This window comes from Zalophus californianus, chromosome 6, assembly GCF_009762305.2.
Source record: "Zalophus californianus isolate mZalCal1 chromosome 6, mZalCal1.pri.v2, whole genome shotgun sequence".
Taxonomy (NCBI): domain Eukaryota; kingdom Metazoa; phylum Chordata; class Mammalia; order Carnivora; family Otariidae; genus Zalophus; species Zalophus californianus.
In genome coordinates, this window is record NC_045600.1 from 147936761 (window position 1) to 147954278 (window position 17518).

A 17518-nucleotide genomic window follows, 5' to 3' on the forward strand; every position below is an offset into this window, starting at 1 on the left:
TATGATGTTATTTTTATGATATTAAAAACAATACCACAGTGAATATTTTTGTGCTTACCATCTTGGGTACACACCTAGGCCTGCGGGGAAATTACCTAGTTTAGGGTTAGCTCAAACTTTAAGATACCCATATTGCTCTCCAAAATAGTTATGTTACGTGTGCACTCCTGCCAGGATGGTATAAGAGTTTCTGTTGCTCCATAAAATCCCCAACGTTTGATGTCATGTGACTTTCTGAATTTTGCCAGTATATAGGGCTGTGAGTGCTACTTCATTCTGTTTTAATTTGTAATAAAATGATTAAATTGTTACATTAAAACATTGAGCATCTTTTTTTTTTAGATTTTTATTTATTCATGAGAGAAGAGAGAGAGAGAGAGAGGCAGAAGTAGGCTCCCAAGGAGCAGGGAACCCAATGCAGGACTTGATCCCAGGACCCCAGGACCATGACCTGAGCCAAAGGCAGACGGCCAACCATCTGAGCCACCCAGGCGCCCCATTGAGCATCTTTTTATATATTTGTTATCCATTCATCTGTTCATATTCTAAGTACACAGGTTGTTTGTGTGTTCTCTTCTCAGAGCCATTTATATTTTCTGTATATTAATTCTTGTCAGTTGTCCGCATTGCATATATCTTCTCCCTGTCTGTGTGGTTTTTGTTTGCTTTTTTTTTCTTAACTTTTCATTTTGAAATAATAGAGATACACAGGGTGTTGCAAATAGAGTACAGAGGGCTTGTGCACCCCTCACGAGCTGCCCCAGTGATAATATCTTAGGTAACTGTAGAACATCAAAATCAGGACATTGGCATTGGCTTAGTGCATGTATAATTCTGTCATTTTATCACATGTGCAGTTTTCTGTAACCATCGTTGGAATCAAGATACAAAACTTTGGTCATGCTACCTGCTTCTAGTCACACCCACCCCACCTCACTTCCCACCACCACTGACCCCTGTAACCACCAATCTGTTCGGCATCTCTATAATCATGTCATCTTGGCAACATTGTATAAATGGAATTATACAAAACTCCACAGAGTAATACCCTTAAGACCCATCCAGGTTGTTGCGCTATCAATACTTTGTTCCTTTTTGTTGCTGAGTAGTAGTCCATGGTGTAGACGGCCACAGTATGGTTTTCTAGACTGTTCCAGTCACCTGTTAAGTGACAGTTCGGTTGATTCTGGGTCTTGGCTATTACAAAGAAACTGCTGCGAACAGGTGTGTAGATTTTTGTATGGACATGAGTTTTCATTTCATGGCTTAGTCATACAGTGAGTATATGTTTCATTTGTAAGAAACTCAGATTTTTTTCCAGAATGTCTGTTTTCCCACCAGCAATGTATGAAAGCATGGTTTTCCTACACCCCTGCCAACATTTAGTGTTGTTGCTATTTTTTATCTAGCCGTTGTGACAGGCGTGTAATCATAGCTCATTGTGGTCTCAGTTTCTATTTCCCTGGTGCTTGGTGGCGTGGAACACCTTCTCCTAGGCTTATTTGCCACGTGTACATTCCTCTTTGGTTAAATGTCTCTTCGTGTCTGCACATTTTCTAAATGAGCTTTTTTTTTAACTGTAGAGTATTGGTAATTGTTTACTTTCCCAGGAACTGGTCTTTGTTCGATGTGCTATTTGCAGACATGTTCTTCCCATCTAGAGTTGTCTTCCCACTGTTGTAACAGGGTTTCTCATAAAGCAGAAGGTTTTACTTTCCATGAAGTCCAGTTTGCCACTTGTTTCTTTTACGGATCATGCTTTTGGTGTTACAAAATCATGGACTCTGGTCTTCGCCAAGCCCTGGCTCCAAAGCTTCTTTTTCCTGTTTTCTTCTAAAAGTTTTACATTTTTACATTTTATACTTAAGTCTGTGATTAGTTTTGAACTAACTTTTGTTTAAGTTGTGAGGGTGTAGAGTAAAGGGTTATTTTTTTCCTTAAAGATATTCCATTGGCACCATTTGTTGAAAAGGCTGTCATTCCTCCATTGAATTGCTTTTGCACCTTTGTTAAAAATCAGTTGGCCCTACTTCTGTGAGGCTGTTTCTGGATTCTAAATTCATAAGGTGTGTGAACCGTAATGTCGTCTATATCTTCTCTTTCAAATCTGTGCATGAGCAAAGAACTCGAGTCATGGATTTCCAACCTGGACACAAGGATGGTAAGACTTCCTGCTTTAACATGAGATGCTGTTCCCTGGGAGATAACAGCAGGAATTCGGACCACTACCCCTTCTTTTCCAAGAGCTTTGGGACTAGCCGTTGAGGTGCCCCCCTTGGGCTTTGTTTCTGCTGGCATCTTCCAAAGCTTGGAGCTAAAGGGCCACCAAGAAGGGGACTCCAGCTCCGTCAGTAACCTAAAAGACCAAACAAAACACAGAAACACAGTCAACTGAGTTTTAATGTTTTCCTGAGGACTGTTAACCATTTTGTAGTGTTCTTTTCCACAAGCACTCCGTGAAGCGGAAGAGCAGGAATTACTATCCATGTGTTTTAGAAAAGAAAACTGAGGCTAAGAGCAGGATCTCGTAGGCCTACGGACACAAAGCCCATCAGTAGTAAACACAAAACATGAACACACGTCTTCTGACTAGAACGATGCCCTTTTCACATTGGACCCTGGGTAATTCTGACTCAAAATAAATCCTGACCTCAATCTGGAACTTTCTGCGTAATCTCTCCTTTCCAACGTGGTAACAAGCATGTGTGGCTACTGGGCATCCAGAGTGTGGCTGATATAACGAGGGACTGAATTTTCAACTTAACTACATGTGACTAGTGGCTACCACAGTGGATGGCACCACTGTAACGTACCCATGAATACAAAGAGATCTACCTTGTAGCAAAAAAAAAAAAAAAAAAAGGAAGCAGGAAAAGAAAAGCAAAGGAACAAAGATCAAATGCTATCAACAGAAAATAAATATCAAGGGCACCTGTGTGGCTCAGTTGGTTAAGCAACTGCCTTTGGCTCAGGTCATGATCCTGGAATCCCGGGATTGAGTGCCATATCAGGCTTCCTGCTCAGCAGGGAGTCTGCTTCTCCCTCTGATCCTCTTCCCTCTCGTGCTTTCTATCTCTCATTCTCTCTCTAATAAATAAATAAAATCTTTAAAAAAAAGAAAAATATCAAGATGGTGGAGTTAGACTCAACCATATTAGTAATTATACTAAATGTAAATAGACTAAATCCTCTAATTTAAAGGCAGACTGTCAGCCTGGATTAAAGAGAAAAACCACTAAGACACAGCTATGTCTTGTTTATAAGAACACTGAAATATAAGGACACAAACATCAAAAGCAAAGGGACTGGAAAAAAGACATACTGTGCCGAAAATAAACTCTAAGACAGGGAGTGTTACCAGGGATAAAGACAGACAATACATAATAATAAGAGAGTCAATTTGACAAAAAGACTTAATACTAAACATCTATATCTAACACAATTTCAAAATTCATTAAGCAAAATTTAACAAAACTAAAAGGAGAAATAGACAGTCACAGTTGTATATTTCAACAAATTTCTCTCCATAATTAACACAGCAAGAAGACAAAAATGATGAGTAAGAATATAAACACTATTTAATCCACTCAACCTGACTGATATTTATGGAAACATCATCCAACCGCTGAATGCACACTCTTTTAAAGTATATTCAGGACTTTAAGAAAAGAGTATAACACGTCTCAATAAATTTCAAGTATACCATCTGTCCCCAAAGAAATGAAATCTGAAATTAATGACAAAAGACTAATAGAAAGTTCTCAAATATTTGGAGATTAAGTACAATTCGTCTTCTGGAAATCAAGGTGGAGCTCAAGGCACTCTGCTCATAGCACCAGGGCGTAAGCTGATTAGAGCCATGAAAAAGCTGTCTTTTAGGAAGGTCAAAATGAGGGGGACTTGGGATGAGAGAGGTTAGTATCTCTAAGATGGATGGTGTCTGAACTTATAGGAGGGCTGCTACTTTCAGGAGCCAGTGGGGAGGCTGCTGCAGTCCGGGTCACTTGGATTTGATGGGGAAGTGGATCACAGTGTGATCCCAGAGCTGCTAACCTCTAGTGGCTACCTGCTCAGACCCCACTTACTAGACACATGTTTCTGGACACAGCAGGATCTTGGAGGTGCTAGGACCCCACTTTGGGGGTTTGTAGCAGAGCAATTGACTCCTTGATCCACCATTTCTTCACCTGTAAAATGCCGGCAACGTTGGGGGGGTGGCTGTGTGAGCAGGATGCAGGAGACGGCAGGGTTGGGGAGGGGATCTCTAAGGCCAGGGGATGGATGCTGTCCAGAGGAGGGAGGGCAGGCTGTGAGCCAGGTCCTTGCTCCGTCAATTCCTTCCCAAACTCAGAACAGCAGATTCAGGAGAGCAGTCTGTGTCCTGCCTCTGTCCTGTCCCACACCTGGCCTTCTCTGCCCGTTAGGTACAGCACATCACAGCCCAGCACCTGCCCAGTCACAGACCAGACCAGGTTCCTCCTGCCTCCTACACTGCTGCTTGACACCCACACATTAGGGTCCTGGGGAAGCTTGGAGCTTCCAGGAGCCAGGGTGGGACTGATAGCTTTAGGGAACTATGCTGAGGTGTGTTGACAGGTAGAGCGATCCTATAGGTAGGGAGGGATTTAGGTCCATTTAGAGATTCAGATAGTACAGAAATGTCCCATCGCAGAGGCACTCTTGGCACATTTTGCCCCAAGGTAACATCCTACATCACTGCAGAACACTATTCGCACCAGGAAACTGACAGTGTGGTATGATGGACATGTCTAGGTCTGTCACTTTGTCATGGACATTTATATATTCAACAGCATAATCCAGGTATGGAACTACTCTGTCAGCCCAAAGATCTCCTTCATGCTACCCATCCCTGCCCATGGCATTCACTCCTGTGTTTTACATTTTGGATATATTGGCATTTGGTTACATGAGGGAACTCCTACAGCTGTGACCGGTGATGTTGTTTGGTTTCATTTGGGATAATACGCCTGGAATCCATTCACGTTTTGTGTTATCCTAACTTTATGACTTTTTATCACTGATTTGGGCTCCCTAGTTTGGAAATGCCACAGTTTGTTCATCTGCTCCCCTTTTGAGGGATATTTTTGTTTCCGGGATTTAGAGAAAGGCTTGTATTGCTATATACTTTCCTCTCAGGACTGCCTGTGCTGTATCCCAAAGATTTTGAACAGTTGTGTTTTCATTTCCATTGGTTTCCATGAATTTTTTTAATTCTTCTTTAATTTCCTGGTTGACCCATTCATTCTTTAGTAGGATGCTCTTTATCCTCCATGTATTTGAGTTCTTTCCGACTTTCCTCTTGTGATTGAATTCTAGTTTCAAAGCATTGTGGTCTGAAAATATGCAGGGAATGATCCCAGTCTTTTGGTACCGGTTGAGACCTGATTTGTGACCTAGGATGTGATCAATTCTGGAGAATGTTCCATGGGCACTAGAGAAGAATGTGTATTCCGTTGCTTTGGGATGGAATGTTCTGAATATGTCTGTGAAGTCCATTTGGTCCAGTGTGTCATTTAAAGTCTTTATTTCCTTGTTGATCTTTTGCTTAGATGAGGTGTCCATTTCAGTCAGGGGGGTCATAAAGTCCCCCACTATTATTGTATTGTTGTCAATGTGTTTCTTTGCTTTTGTTATTAATTGCCTTATATAATTGGCTGCTCCCATGTTAGGGGCATAGATATTTACAATTGTTAGATCTTCTTGTTGCATAGACTCTTTAAGTAGGATATGGTGTCATTCCTCATCTCTCATTACAGTCTTTGTTTTAGTTTCTAAATTCCTTTAGTTTTTGTTTGTTCTGGAAGCTTTTAGTCTCTCCTTCTATTTTCGATGACAGCCTAGCTGGATATAGTATTCTTGGCTGCATATTTTTCTCGTTTAGTGCTCTGAAGATATCTTGCCAGTCCTTTCTGGCCTGCCTGGCCTCTGTGGATAGGTCTGTTGCCAATCTAATGTTTCTACCATTGTAGGTTACATATCTCTTCTCCCGAGATGCTTTCAGGATTTTCTCTTTGTCCTGAGACTCATAAGTTTTACTATTAGATGTCGGGGTGTTGACCTATTATTATTGATTTTGAGAGGGGTTCTCTGTGCCTCCTGGATTTTAATGCCTGTTTCCTCCTCACATTAGGGAAGTTCTCTGCTATAATTTGCTCCAATATACCTTCTGCCCCTCTCTCTCTCTCTTCTTCTTCTGGGATCCCAATTATTCTAATGTTGTTTCGTCTTATCATATCACTTATCTCTCGAATTCTGTCCTCGTGATCCTGTAGTTGTTTCTCTCTCTTTTTCTCAGCCTCTTTATTGTCCATCATTTGGTCTTCTATATCACTGATTCTCTCTTCTGCCTCATTTATCCTAGCAGTTAGTGCCCCCATTTTTGATTGCACCTCATCAATAGCCTTTTTGATTTCGACTTGGTTAGATTTTAGTTCTTTTATTTCTCCCGAAAGGGTTTCTCTCATAACTTCCACGCTTTTTTCAAGCCCAGGTAGTATCTTTAAAGTCATGATTCTGAATTCTAGGTCTGACATCGTACTAATGTCCGTATTGAGTAGGTCCCTCGCTGACGGTACTACCTCTTGTTCATTTTGCTGAGGTGATTTTTTTCGTCTTGTCATTTTGTCCAGAGGAGAATAGATGAATGAGAGAACAAAATGCTAACAGGTTTACAAGTCCCCAGCAAATATACTGTATACAAATCAGAAAAGACCTGAAACCAGGGGAAAAGAAAGGGAAAGAAAGAAAAAAGAAAGAGAAAAAAAAAGATAAAAACAAAAAACAGAGCAATAAAAAAAAGCAGAATATGATCAAATATGATCAGGCTAGTGCATAGATCAGTGCCACACACTAGATTTTGGGAGTATTTTGGTCTGTTAAAAAAAAGTGCCTCCTAAAATTTTAAAGGAAGAAAGACATATGTACGAAATAATGGTTGACACAATGAAGTGATGGAAGATGACTGTAAAGATCAAAATTATAAAAGATTTTATAAAAGGACTTGAATAGATAAGAAGTTGTTTGAAAAAAGAAAGAAGATTTAAGAAAAAAAAAAAAGGAAAAAGGGAGAGAACGTGATCAGGCAGGAGACTAGAACAAAGCCATACACTAGTGATTTAGGGTATATTTTGATCTGTTAGAAGAAACTGTATCTCAAAATTTTAAAGAGAGAACAACTTACATATATATGTCAAAAATAAGTGTAACTACTATGAAAGGACAAAATATGACTCTAAAAATGAAAAATAAAAAATGTTTTTTTTTTAAAAAAAGGGATTGATAAGATGTTGGTTGAAAAAGGGAAAAAGAAAAAAAAAAACAGTTAACAAAATTTAACTTTGATGAAATAATGAATCATGGTAAAAAATAGCTATGAATTCTACGTGCAGTATTCCCCTAGCGCTGGAGTTCTCCCGTGCTCCTTGATCGGTAAACTTGGTCTTGGCTTGCTGGCTCTTTGTGCTGGTCTTCTGGGGGAGGGGCCTGTTACTGTGGTTTCCAAATGTCTTTGCCGGAGGCTAAGTTGCCCCGCCCTTGTCAGTCAGGGCTAAGCAAGCTGCTCGGGTTTGCTCTCAGGAGCTTTTGTTCCCTGCAAGCTCTCGGTACAGCTTTGGAGGACCAGGGCAAAAATGGTGGCCTCCCAATCTCCACCCGGAGGAGCTGAGAACTCGGGGCCCCGCTCCTCCGTGTGCCCTCAGAGAAAAGCAGTCACTCCCATCTCCCTGGTCTCCGGCCGCACTCCGTGCTCACCCGGCCTGTGACCGAGCGTTGCTGTCTCTGGCACCCGACCCCGTGTGGAGTTTCCAAACCCAGCAGATTCCTGCGGTGCGCTCCCGCCGCTCCTGCCCGGGAAGGAAGGGGAGTCTCCCCAGCTCTGCCGCTTCTTGGGTCCCTGCTGGAGGAGCAGTGGCCTGACTGGGCCGCGGATCACAGTTTATGGCAACCCCGAGCTGAGAGCCCGCGCCTCAGCTCCGTCTCTGCAGCCAGCTTCTCCGCTCCGATACCTGGGAGCTCTGGCGCACTCAGGCACCCCCGGTCTTTCTCTGACCCCAAGGGTCCTGAGACCACACTGTCCCGCGAGGGTTCCACCCCCTGCTTAGCCACTGCAGCGACGTCCCTCCGCCGAGCCAACTTCTAAAAGTTCCGATTTTGTGCTCCGCGGCTCTATCACTTGCCAGAAGCGGCCAGTGGAGGCCCCTCCCTCGCCGTCTATCCTCCTGAATATCGCCTTGGATTCACTTCTCCGCAGGTCCTACCTTCCAGTAAGTGGTCGCTTCTCTGTTCAGAGTTGTTGCGACTCTCCTCTTCGATCTCCTGTTGAGTTCGTAGGTGTTCAGAATGGTTTGATCGCTGTTCAGCTGAATTCCTGAGACCAGACGAAATCTAGGTCTCCTACTCCTCCGCCATCTTGCTCCGCCCCCCAATACCACACCACCTGGATTATCATAGCTTTATCTTAAAATCAAGTAGTGTGATTCTTCTGACTTTGTTCTACTTTTTCATAGTTGTTTTAGCTATACTATTTCCTTTGCCTTTCCATAAACTTGTTGAATCAGCTAGTTTATATCCAAAAACATCCTGGTAGAATTTTGATTGGATTGTTTTGAATGTATAGATCAATTTAGTGAGAATTGACATCTTCACTATGTGAGTCTACCAGTCCATGAACACAGTATATCTCTGAACTTACTATTTAAGTCTTGATTACTTTTATCAGCATTCTGTGTTTTCAGCATACAGATCCTGTGCATATCTTATTAGATTTATACCTAAGTATTGCAATTTTGGAGCTATTGAAATTAATTATGGGAATGCAAACTGGTATAGCACTTGTGGAATAAAATTTCAGACGCATTTATGAATGTTAAACAATTCACACCCTCTCCACTCTAACCCAATGTCTGTGTTAGTATGTATATCTTAGAAAACATTCATATCTACCCAAGGATTCAGGTCAAAGATGTTGTTTTCATTTTATTAGTCATACGATAAAGGGGAAAACAACTTGTTTCCACCAGGAAAAAATTGTGTAATGTGATTAATTATGGTATATACAAACTTTAACATTCCAGGGAATACTTTCAAAAGTGAGGTAGGTGTATATGTGCTGTTATTGGAAGATCCTGCATCCATTTTATTAAGTGACAAAAGGCAGTGGCAGATCAATATGCACAGTATTACGGGTTAGGTTGAATAAAAACAATATATTTGTAGAGCATATCTATGAAAAAGTCATAGTCACCTTTAGAATAACACACACTAGGGGCGCCTGGGTGGCTCAGCTGGTTAAGCGTCCGACTCTTGATTTCGGTTCAGTCATGATCTCAGGGTCCTGAGACCGAGCTCCGAATCGGGCTCTGCATGGAGCCGGCTTGAGGTCTCTCTCTCTCTCTATTTGCCCCTCCCTCCATCACACACTCTTTCTCTCTCTCAAAGAAAAGAAAATATTTTAAATTAAAAAAATAAAAATACACACTAGAATGTTAGTCATGGTGCCTTCTGAGGAGGAGGCTGAATTGTGGAGGAACTTTGAAAAGGGGATATTGTGACTCATCTGTATTTTTAGAAGTTTTTTTGCAATAGGAAGATATGCACTAGTACCTTCTTAAGTAAAATTGCTAGATAAGCCTACAAAAAAAGCGGCTGCATGAAAGTAACTGCTAACTGATGCAACAAACTGTGACATTTGAAGGGCTAACACAACAGAAGTGCATCTTTGTGCACACAAATTCTGATACAGTTTGGCAGGGGCCCTCTGCTTTTCCTAGACCCTGGGTCCAGGTTGCTTTCATCTTGTGGCTCCCCTATCTCAACACGGGGTCACCATGTTTGCTGGTGAATCAAGGGAGACAGCATGGAGTGGACATACTGGCTCGCAAACGCCTGGACGTGAGAAACAATGCTTCTGCTCACATCTCCATGGCAAAGGGTCAATCACACAACCCTCCCTAACTACAAGGGGACTGGCAAGGTGGTGTCCCCTGTATTTCTGGAAGGAAAGCAAGACACACTATGATGAACATTAAAGTTTCTCCCCATGTATTGTTACACAGTAGGGGCTTAACAAAATGCAACTATTATAATTTTTATGACTGACTTTATTGCTGGGAGGAGTTTTTTTTTTTAGATCTTATTTATTTGTCAGTGAGAGAGAGAGAGAAAGAGATTGCACAAGCAGGGGGAGCAGCGGGCAGAGGGAGAAGCAGGCTCCCCATTGAGCAGGGAGCCTGATGTGGGACTCGAGCCCAGGACCCCTGGGATCAAGACCTGAGCCAAAGGCAGATGCTTAACTGACTGAGCCACCCAGGCATCCAGGGGAGGAGTTTTTGAGGTCAGTTTGCCTTGGGAATTCTTTGAAATTTCAAGCACCTCCTGTGTGACAGATACTTTTCAAGTACAGGATGACATCTAATTTTCAAACGATTCTGTGATCCCAGCAGGGAGGATTCACTTCTTCATTTAGTGACCAGAGGATTACTACAGAGAGTAAGTTTCTATGTTGGGGGGAGAGAAGGTGATTCCTAGCTGTTCCATGGGGACCAGTGCTGAGCTCGTTAGCAGGCCAGGTTCAAGAGTGAGACAGAAGAGCACACAGGGGAATACCAGGGAAAGGCTGCTGTAATTCGGGAAAGTGCTAGGTCTGCAAAAAATGCCAGCGCCTGGGCAGTCAGTTTTCAAAGAACTCTGAGGTTCAGGCAGAAGAACTCTAGGTTAATAAAGCCCACAGACAGTACCCAAAACCTGTTTGATTCTCATTGTCACCTTCCTTCCTTAGCACAGGTTTTTTAGTACCTTAGCCACAGCATTCTTCTTTTTGTCAACCTGGAAGACACCATGCTGTCCTCAGGAATGATGTAGGACTCGGAAGGTTGGCCACAGGCTGCAGTGGGTGGGAACAGTGTGGACTCTACATGAATTCAGACTCGGGTTCTAGTCGCTGCCCTGTCACTCACTAGCCACGTGATCCTGGGAAAATGACTAAGTCCCAGGAGCCTAAGGTTCTTTCTGAAGTGAGTGAGTGAGTGAGTTTGATAAGCCCCGTCTTGCAGGACTGCAGGAATGCATGTGATATATGGAAAGCACCTTGCACAGTGCTTGGCACATATTGGAACTTTGATGAATGGCAGTGATTTCAAGTGTGTTTGATCCAGGGCCTTCCACTCTCTCCTCTGGGGTATTTTATTTTATTTTATTTTTGTTACCGAGTCATGTTAGAGAATGTGCAGCTCAATAGGACATGGAATAGCTAATCAGCCAAAGAGGGTGCTTCATAAGTAAAACTCAATCCATTTTCTAAATCAGAGGATATATGTGAGATATTTGGAATATGTGTGGCATTCAGGTGTGAGGGAATTGTCCCAGCTGGACACAATACAAAGCTCCTAGAATGTGAGTCAAAGACCAGCTCCTTCCCTCCCTCCCAGCTGCTCTTCCACCAAACCACTCCTTTCACTCATTTATCCCCCCACCAAAACCTAGACCTTGCTTACTTATAGCTGTCCAAATTACACTCCAGATAATCAAACTAAAATGACTTTTTAATGCAGTGGGTTCTGGCTTTGCATGGTTAGGACAAGAGTGCCAGTCTAGAGTCTTCTGGGCTCCAATTCAAAGAAATATCACTGTATTTCTTCAGAAATACTTGGAGATGACGGATATAAAACACCTAGTCTGTGCACTGTGTTCAACGGCCTTGGGATGGGAGTGCAGGATATCTTCTTTTCCTGCCCCAGGAGGAGATTTCTCCCTGGTTTGTCCATGATCCAGAAGGAACATGTCAGAGCAATTATCCATTTCAGACTTTGCTCCCACCTCTAAGGTACCCTGTCTCCAAGTAGGGCCACTGTCACCCCCCAGGTTCACGGTGATCAGCTGCACAGAAGGAAGCACGGTGACCCGACACCCTGAACCACCCAAGGCCAGGGGCACTTCCACTGCAGTGCTTGCCCCGGGAGCCGCACTCCCTCACCCTTCTTCCGTTTCTTCTGCAGGTCTCAGGGCACCTCTCCCCACTTTCCTGCCATGAGTGCAGCTGCTAGACAGTCCCCTAAGTGTGGAACGTGTCCTGCTTTTCCTAATATCCTCACTGCTCACACACAGGGCCTTCCAGAGAGCAGAGCTCAGCCCATGTCTGGGAATCAAGGAGCCAGTGAGCAGGGCTCCCTCTGTGCTGAGATGTCATTTCTCCTCCTTTCTTGAAGAACTAAGTGAGTGAAGGCGCACGCATCTATGTTAATTTGCAGAACGACAGACGAGAAGGAGTAAGAAGCAAAAATGAATAATCTTTTATTTCCGTATTTCCTGACCCCGTCACTTGACTGCTCCATTTTTCGAACTTTCCAACAAATTCCTATGCCAATGCCCCGTGATTTCATTCCAGAACCCAAACAAGGAGGGAAGATCTCCCACCTTATTTCCAGAACATGACAAAACTCTTAAAACTCTTGAACTGGGTAAGTCCAAATGCTGTGGGTTGGATGTCACGCACACATTTACCTGCCGAAGCTGGTTAAAACTTGTACTCCAAGGAACAACATTTGAGAGCTTCCTCAAGAAACCCAAGCTCTGGATGTCAGAGTCATCGCAGAGAACAGGCCCCCAGAGAGGCTGGCTCTTCACCCTGCTTTCTTCCCCCAACCCTCCCTGGCCCTGCGTTACTTAGAACTCCCGGGGCTCTCTCTTTCCACACACACACAGGGAAGAACCAAAATGTAGCCTCACTTCATGCCCAGCACCCCGCAGGAGAAGCTGCCGACCCCACCAAAGCCTGGAAAGGGCCTGGCAGCCACTGGGACTCAGGCCTCCTCTCCCTCATCTCTCACAGCTCCTTCAGACAGGGCCAGGGAGGAAGCCAGCTGCCCGTGCCTGACCCGGAGCACATACTCCAGCACTTGAACCTTGCTGGTTCAGCATGGGCCCTGGGACCCCACGGGAACTCGTAGCGGTCAGGGTCGCTGCCAGGCACCTGCCGGTACTCCAGGTACCCTTCCTGCACCCAGACTTTGGTGAGAGCTCCCTGGGCTCCCCATAGATGATGTGCTCCTGACCGGCATACACCCCCATGACCCCCAGCGTTTCCCACACCTCCTCCTCGGGGGCACGGTCGCCATGCAGGGGGCTCACCCCCAGGACCAAAACCAGGAGGCCGGTCTTGGGCATGTCATGCTCACCGCTCAGCATCCCATCACAGATGAGACCCAGGGCATTGACCAGGTTGTAGGAGTGGTCACTGCGGTCCGCTTTCTTCACGTCCATGAGAAAGACCAGCTGCATGCACTCGGAGGCTTGGCCCAAGATCACTGGGAAGTCATCCTGGTAATCTTTGCTGACGATCTCGAGCATCTCTGCCTGGCGGGTCGGCTGCTTGTTGCGGTATTTGAGGAGCAGGAACTCCACCAGGGCAGCCACTTTCACGTGGAGTTTGTCCTGGAGAGAGGGTTGCGTGACTTCTGGCTCCTCCCAGGTGCTCGAAGCCTCCTCATCTAAGCTGCTGGGACCTCCTCTTCCCCAGCCCCCGACAGCTGTGCTTCCACCAGGCCCTGTGCCAGGCCTGGGTCTTCCTCCATTAGGTCCTGACCCCCGGTTTTTTAAAGCAGGCCCCCAGCCTCTGTCAGACCAGGATGCGGACGTCCTGACACACCGCCTGTGGACTTGGCACAAACAGGCCTCCCAGGGCGGACAGCAGGGGCAGGCTTCAGTGCGTTGTCCCTGTTCTGGAGTCCAGGTCCCTCCCTGAGCCCTCCCTCAGGGATCTCAGCATGAGCCGCAGCACCGCTGGTGATGCTGTCTCTGCTGTCTCCAGGCCTCTTCCCTCCGACCAAAGCCCTCACTGCCATGAGAGCCACGGGCAAAGACTGTGGACGTCGCATCAGGCTACAAAGTCCAGGGATTCCCTGAGATAGGTCCTTCAGGTCCCTTAGCCCTACCTCTGTTCCCCATCTGGACTCCCTGGATGGCCGGTGCCCTCACCCTGCTCCTGAGGGCCACTCCTCACAACAAGCGCTCAGTGTCTCTGGGACCCAGAGCAGAAGCCAGGACACGCCTCATGTCACCGTTGTCTCACCCAGAGGCCTCCCAGGACTGATTCCCTACTGGGTCCAGGGTCCTTCATTCCTCCCTCTGGTCCTCACCTTGACTCCTGACAGAACCTGGGCCCTCCTGCCCCCGTCCCCACGCTTGTGTGCGCGTGCTTGCCTTTGGCATTTGCACAACGATGGTCGGGAAGGCATCAGAAGCAAGAACCAGCAAACTTCTATCTCTTCAGCTTCTGACCCCTGTTCCTTGCTTCTTCCGTTCTTGTGCCTTTCCAACCCATCCCTAGGCCAATGGTCTGTGATTTCGGTCGAGAGCCCAAGCAAGTAGGCAAGGTTTCCAGGCTGGTGTCCAGGGCATGAAGAAAAACTTTTTCTTAAAGGTATTTATTTATTTGAGAAAGAGAAAGCACACACAGGGGAGAGAGAGAAGCAGAGTCTCCACTGAGCGGGGAGCCCCATGTGGGGTGTGATCCCAGGATCCTGAGATCCTGACCTGAGCCGATGGCAGACGCTTAACCAACAGAGGACTCAGGCACCCCAAGAACATGATAAAACTCCTAACTCTTGGACTGGGTAAGAACAAATGCTGCAGAGTGGATGGTACTCACACAATCAGCCCCTGAAGCAGCTGAAACCTTCTATGGCAAGGAACCCCACAGGAGAGCTTCCTCAAGGACACCAAGCTCTGGATGTGGGAGTCATCCCAGGAAACAACCACCCCCCCACCCCCAGGAGGCTCCTTGCCCTGCTTTCTTCTCCCAACCCTCCCTGTCCCTGCACTCCTTAAAACACCCAGGGCTCTGTCTTCACGGGCACACACACACACACACAGGGAAGAACCAGCAAGTGGCCTCACTTCATGCCCAGCACCCTGCATGAGAGGCTGCCGAACCCAGCAAAGTCTGGAAAGGGCCTGGCGGACCCCAGGGCTCAGGCCCCCTCTTCCTCATCTCTCACAGTCCCTTCAGACAGGGCCAGGGAGGAAGCCAGCTGCCCGCGCCTGACCTGTAGCAAATACTCCAGCATTTGCAACTTGCTGGTTTCGGCGTGGGCCCTGGAACCCCACGGGACCTCATAGCAGGAAGGTCACTGCCGGGCACCTGCCAGTACTCCACGTACCCTTCCTGCACCCAGACCTTGGTGAGGAGCTCCCTAGGCTCCCTGTAGATGACGTGCTCTTGGCCGGCATACACCCCCATGACCCCTAGCATTTCCCACACCTCCTTCTCGGGGGCACGGTCGCCATGCAGGGGGCTCACCCCCAGGAGCACCACCAGGAGGCCAGTCTTGGGCACTCCCTGCTCACCGCTCAGCATCCCATCATAGGTGAGGCCCAGGATGGGGACCAGAATGTAGGAGTGGTCGCTGGGGTCCACTTCCTTCACATCCATACCAAAGACCAGCTGCAAGCACTCAGAGGCCTGGCCCAAGATCACAAGGAAGGCATCCAGAGCATCCTGGCTGACGATCTCCAGCATCTCTGCCTGGCTGGTCGGCTCCTTGATGTGATACTTGAGGAGCAGGAACTCCACCAGCTCGGCCAGCTTCCCCTGGAGTAGGTTTTGGAGCCCTGGCTGGGCTTCTTCGGGCTCCTCGTGGGGGCTGGCGCCCTCCTCACCGGAGCTGCTGGAGCCCTGGTCAGGAGCTGCTGGATCCCTGGTCAGGCTGGCTGCAGGCAGTGGCTGCCTGGGCAGTGGGGGAGGGGCAGGCACTCAGAGAGCTCTGGGGACGACTCTGGAACCCAGCAGCAGACCCCTCCTCCAAGGGGACCAGAAAGAGGGCAGAGCAGGAGCCAGATGGGGCGGCGGACTGGGAGGAGGCCAAGGTGGAGAAGGAGGGGGGGGTGCGGGGGACCTTCTCCTCCCCAGCCCTCAACAGCTGTGCCTCCACCAGGCCCTGGGCCGGGCCTGGGTCTTCCTCCAGCTTCCAGAGCTCACTCCTCTGACCCAGGGGCATGGTGTTTGTGTCGAGCTGAACCTGAAGAAAGAGGTGGGATGGCTCCTCAGGGTGCAGCCCAGGCAGCAGAGGCCTGAAGTCCTGGAGCTGACAGTGCGCTGCATCGGACTTGGGTGCTGAGGGGTCCCCTCTGGGGGGGGCGGGCGAGCCCCTGGCTCCATGCTCAGAGCAGTAAACTCACCTTGTTCACTGGCACTCACCTGCAGCTCCCCTGCTCTGGGACCTTAGAGGCTCCTGCCTCAGACCTAGGCCTCGACTCTGAATTCTGGAAGCCCCTGGAGGAGAAAAGGAAGAGTCACTTCGGGGTGCAGACACAGAGCACGGCCCATGGCCCCCAGTGGGGCAGGAGGGCTGGGGCGCACTCTGTGAGGTCCCCATCCGTCCAAGCTGGCTGGTCCCCTCCTTGGCCCCTCAGGGGACTGCTATTTCCCCTGGCAGGGCCTGGGCCGCACCCCCACAGCCTAGGGCCACAGGGTCACAGCAAGACCGCCCAGCCCTGAGACCCCACAGAAGGTAAGCCAGGGGGCCCACCTCTGCCCACGCCTGCCAGAGTTCTAAGGGCTCGTCTCGGGATCCCAGGGACGGCCAAGCTCGGGTGCCATCTGTGCTGGGATGGGCGCACCTCTCCATCTATACCTTGACCCCACGGAAGGACTGGAATACTCCCTGTGTTGACCGGAGGCCACCCTCCTGGTGCCAAGGCCTCATCTCTGGGAGACGCCAGAAGGAAAAAGTTGAAATAACTTGGCCCACCGATCGCCCATCTCCCCATGGCTGGCAGCAGCCGCAGGGTAGGCCTGGGCCCTAAGGATCCTGCAGTCCCAACCGGACCCGTGCCCCGCCCCCCCGACCCCGCACTCCACCCTCACACACACACACAGGCCCGCCCTACCCCAGGCCCGCTTCTTCTCACCACAGGCCCTCAGGCTCTAACAGCCAGATGTGGACCCCGGACAGGAGGCATGGGCTCCTCTCCACAAGGGTCCTCCTCCATGGCCTGTCCGTACTGCGGCCCAGTCAGTCCTCCCTCTGGTCCTCCCCTTCCATCCTGGCAGGACCGGGCTCAGCCTGGGCGGCCCTGAAGCCTGCTCCTTCCACCCAGACCCCAGGCTCTAGGAGACGTGGCTGGGAAGTCAGGGCACACCCTAGGTGACCATCTGGCCCTGGGGCCCCCCGGGACCGAATCTGTTCTCTGTCCCCAATCCCGCAGTCCTCCTTCCGGTCCTCGTATTTTCACCCAGCAACACGTGGGCCACCGCCCCCCACCCGCATACTCGAGGCAGGGCTCCATCCAAACGGCCAGGGGTTCTCGGAGGCCCTGAGGCCAAAGTGGCCACGCACTGTGTGGTCTCTTCCATCCCAGGAGTCTCCCGTGGCTGAATCAGGGCCGCGGTCCTGCGGGCTCCCTGGGGAGTCCCTTGGGGGTCCTCGCTTCGAGCCCTGGCAGGTCCTAGGCCACTCTGGCTGCTGTCCCCAAGCTGGTCTGCCATCACCAAGGCCCTCCCTGC

At 48.3% G+C, this 17518-nt stretch overlaps 2 pseudogenes; both read right to left on the reverse strand.

Moving 5' to 3' along the window:
- Positions 1–12034: 12034 nt before the first annotated feature.
- On the reverse strand, positions 12035–13959 carry LOC118357081 (annotated as a pseudogene).
- Positions 13960–14915: 956 nt separating this feature from the next.
- Positions 14916–16657, reverse strand: LOC113912183 (annotated as a pseudogene).
- Positions 16658–17518: the final 861 nt, after the last annotated feature.